Source organism: Gossypium raimondii, chromosome 2 (assembly GCF_025698545.1).
Source record: "Gossypium raimondii isolate GPD5lz chromosome 2, ASM2569854v1, whole genome shotgun sequence".
Lineage (NCBI taxonomy): Eukaryota > Viridiplantae > Streptophyta > Magnoliopsida > Malvales > Malvaceae > Gossypium > Gossypium raimondii.
Genome location: NC_068566.1, coordinates 34,698,233 through 34,703,136, shown reverse-complemented (window position 1 = coordinate 34,703,136; position 4,904 = coordinate 34,698,233). Strand labels below are relative to the sequence as shown.

Sequence of the window (4,904 nt, the reverse complement as noted above, 5' to 3'; positions counted from 1 at the left end):
ATTTCTTTCACCCTTTCAAACAAATACCCACAAGCCATATACACATGTGATCAATGCACTAAAAACCTACCAAAACATGCTTAATTTAACCAATATGCCTTATAAGGCACCTCAATCACAATGAAACCAACTTACCAAAACATATGCATAATTAACCTTACTTCCAACATACACATCTAGTTCCATATCATATTAAAACATAAAATTATTGAGACCATTTATAGCATAACAAATTCATTCATCAACAAGCCAAAACAAACCACAAGTGTATACTTCGTACCATTCTAATTGTTCCAAAAAAGATACCTATTTACAACCTTAGTAAAGTGCCTAACAACATAATTTAATATTTTGTGAAAATGTACCATAACAACCTATATAGCCACATATACATGCCACAACCCTAAATGACCCAAGAACTACCCAAATGGATAATGTGAGCCAAAGATTCGATCCGTCCAACGTAAAAAATAACGATCTACAAAACAATTCACAAAAACGAATAAGCTTATAGAGCTTAGTAAGAACATAGTATATTATTAAACTTAACAACAATTGAGTACAACACATGTTTTACTAGATTCAAGGTTACTGAAGTGTAAACAGGGCACATATGTGAATTTCAGGGGTACTGAAGTAAAACAGGGGCACGTATGTGCAATTCAAGGGTACTGAAGTACAAACAGGGGCACGTATGTACAGTTCAAGGGTAGCAAAGTACAAACAGGATGAAGAAATACGATCGAGCTAATCTATGACTTTCACCACCCCCAATTTAGGTCCGGCTGATATTTATCTTGATCTAAATAAATAATTATATTCAATTAAATGTTTCAATCAACCACAAACATTGAATTCAATCCATAATCCACATTTATACATAATTACAACTTTGCCCTAACATTTTACCTTTTCATAATTTAGTCCTTAAGCTCGTCAAATGATATTTATGCAATCTCGTCCAAATTTCATACTGATCGGAACAAATAAGGACTTATAAAACCTCATATAAACTAAAATTTCACAAATCTATCTTGATATTTTACTACTTTTACAAATAAGTCCCTAAATGATAATTTCATCAAAAATCACTTTACAAAAGTTGTTTATTTAACAACAAGAACTTATAACCTTTCATTAACCTTCAAAAACCTTACAAACATGTTCATGGAAAAACCCTAATCCTTTAACTGTCTTGCAAATTAGTCCCTGGGCTAGCTAAATTAAGCTACAACGATCTTAAAACATAAAAATCATTAAAAATGGAATCAAAATACATACCATGCAAGGAATTGGAGATGGACGAACCCTAGCTAACCTCCCTTTGTATATTCGGTTAAAGAAAATTACAATGGAAGAAGATGATGTCTTTTTCTTACTTAATTTTTATCTTTATTTACCTTTTTACACTTTTACCCTTTTAAAACATGCGTAATTTCAATAAAACCTTGTCATAATCATCCACTAATAACTAATATGGTCTAATTAACATCTAAGTCCTCTTACATTGCAGTTCTATATCCATTTAATACTTTTATCTACTAGAGCTATACTTTTACATCTTTTGCGATGTAGTCCTGTTTACTTAATTAAGCACGCAAATGTTAAAAATTATTAACGAAATTTTTCTAAAACCTTACTAATATTCCACGGAAATTAAAATAATAATAAAATAAACATTTACTCATCAGACTTGTGGTCTCAAAATTGCTATTCCGATTTCATTGAAAACAGGTTATTACAAGCTTTCACGTGCTCCTTTCCGTCCATCCTAGGATTATTCTTGGTGTCGCTTGGAAAACCCGTGTTCCATTTCCTTTAAGAAGAGTTCACTAACTGAATCATTTGAGCCTTCAAATTCGCCATTTGATTATTCATCTGATATTGCATCTGATTCATTTGCATAAAGATCTAGTCCACGTCACCTTGTATTGAATTTATCTCTTTTTTTTCAGCTCAAGTTTGGTATGCTTATTAGTGATGTACCTCTATTTTTACTCTTGAGAATTAGTAAGATGGGTGGTTTATAAGGAGGAATCCACCGATTTTGATTGAAGTTACTAGCCCCTTAACAAAAATTTCCCCCTTGGTTGCCTCCCTACTTAAGATTTGGATGGTCCTTCGAACCTGGATTGTATGTATTGGAATATGGATTTCCTCCCTTACCTCCTCAGATTATCTCCCCTAAGTTGCATTGTCACCATTACCACCTATTTGATAACTTTCAACACGATATGGCTAAGATTTCGATGATCGATTGGAACCATCTTAAGATGATTGAGCTTCTCGAGGATCTATTGATACTTGTCATCCTCTTTAATTGCAGTGGTTGTCGGGGGCCTCGTTTGTAGATGAACTTGTTATTTGGACACATGTATGAGTTCATGGCCATGTCCTCGATCAACTTATAAGCTTCTGCATAAGTTTTGGACATAAACACACCAGTGGATGCCTCATCTAATCTAGACCTCAAATTTCCATCCAGACCATTATAAAATATTTGCATTGGAAACCACTCAACCAACCCATGGTACGGACACTTGTGCAGCAGCAATTTAAATATTCCCATGCTTCATAAAGAGTCTCCCCCTCAATTTGCTGAAAATTAGTGATGTCTTTGTTGGATAAAATCTGGCTCAAAAACGGTTTTCTTGCACAACAGAAAATAAAAATTTTGAAAATCCACCCGGTTTTTTATATTTATAACAATAAATCATAGACTGAATTTTCACCTGTGTTTTTGGATAGACGAATTCTTGTCATTCCCGACTTTCAACCAAACGATCTTCTCCGCTATTCTCGTACCATGAACTGCTTTGAGGGAGGGATCGAATGAATCAAATCAAACACAAAACTAGAAATAGTTTTCTTTTCTTTAATGTCAGAACGAAACTCTATTCTAAAATGAAAAACTGGCAGAATCGTTATTCTAGAAAATATATTTAATTCTTAGAGAATCAAAGTCTCTCTATTTTTTGCCAGAATAACGATATCTTATATATGTGCAAATAGCCCTACCGGAGCCATCTATTTATGGAGAGAGAAGTTAGAAACCTTGTTGTAACACCCTATACTCGCCCGGGTGCCGAGCCCAAGCACTAGGATGCTACACCATCGTCTCCTTTTTGTATTGATCACAAATTATCCCATTATTACATATGCATCTTTTTCTCTTTTAATATAAGAACATTTACATGAAACAGAAGTCATAAACACTCCAAGGAGGTCGAGTCATGCTAAACATTCATTGAATAATCAGAAAACAAGCATTAAACATGTATTAGGACCATTTACCAAAATTTCACATAATTAGCTTGGTAAACTAATACCAAATTAGCTTTTCTCGTATTAAAAACCTAGCTTTCGAAAAATATTGGTACCACTAAAAAATTATCAATAATTTTACCTCGGTATCGATACTTGTGGCAAAATATTGATCCCATCTAGCGAAACTGACTTCATGAACTTCGAAAATTGTAGAGGCATAATTTTCAAAACTCGAATATCTATACCTCTGCTCCAAACCTTAAAAACACAGCATATATCATCATATAGATCATTCCAAACTAGTTCAAAACATCATGCATCAAATACCAGATAAATTTTACACCAAAATGTCCCAAATATCAGTCCCAACATCATATTTCAAGTCCACAATTTCCGAGTATAATAGGTATGCAAACAACTAAAAATCACAGCAAAGCCAACATAACATCTACCATATTGACTTTTATTCCCAAAACAAAAGTAATCAAGTAACACCTACTAATAGCAGCTGAAGTTTCTGGCTTGGATCACCCCTCGAGACCACACTGCTCACACCAGCACTACTTATTTGCAATGGTTAAAAATGAGTGGGTGAGTTTAACAAGCTTAGTGAATGCTTAAAAGGACCACTACGCAAACAAGTCATTATGCATCGACTAAGCAAACATGTCACATAATAATAACATATTTAACTCTAATATCATATTTCACACATTAAATCATCTTCCATTTATACTATTACACATTTATCACATTAATCACATGATTATTTAAGCTTATATCACAGCACATATAAATTATATTTAATCACGTTCAGTCACATTATATGATAGTTTGGCTCCTGTGGTTATGAAACATAATGTGGACTCTATCACCACATATCGGATACACAAATCTCCAACACAGCAAAATGACTCATTGAGCCGAACATGGCCCGTAAGTGAAGCACTCTCCAACACACCAAACAGACATATCCCAGTGAATGAAGCTTAGCTCACATTCCCTTATCTCTCAAAAAACTATCTGTCAGCCTCAATGCCCTAAAATCACATCACAAAGGTGACTACTCATATTCCTATGGCATGTCAACTATATCCAATAGTCACATAAGATCTCAATGTCAAAATATCCACATTATTATCACAAATTTACGTACTGATTTTTCACACATATTCAATGCATATTCACATCGTTAGTAAATTATACTCACTAACTATGAAAACATACCTATATATTTACTGTCACATGGCATGAACAACATACCTACATATTCTCTTTCACAACAGTCTTCACACGCTTATGGCACATGTCATAGCATCTCATATATGTTCATATTTTCACAATTGCATAAACACACATATATCACATTTAGTCATAGACGTGAGAACACTTACACTCAGAATTTAGAGTAAAGGTTTAAGTTACCTCTAAATTTCAATTACACAATGAATCATCTAAGAGAAGCAATTCCAAAACACTCACCAAAAATACGCTTTCGTCGAAAAGCCGAAAGCTCAGACAAGCTTTTTTTTACCTTTGTCTCTACCCATTGAAGGTCCTATAGTCTCTAACACTTCAACAAGACAAAATAGACAAACATACAATCAACAATCAGTCATTAACTCACCTTAAACAGT

General features: G+C 33.7%; 1 non-coding gene across 1 annotated transcript; it reads left to right on the top strand.

Annotated features, from left to right (window-relative positions):
• Nucleotides 1–2,522: 2,522 nt before the first annotated feature.
• On the top strand, nt 2,523–2,626 carry LOC128039471 (small nucleolar RNA R71). Its single transcript, XR_008193975.1, has one exon. It is a non-coding gene; the product is annotated as a small nucleolar RNA R71 (small nucleolar RNA).
• Nucleotides 2,627–4,904: the final 2,278 nt, after the last annotated feature.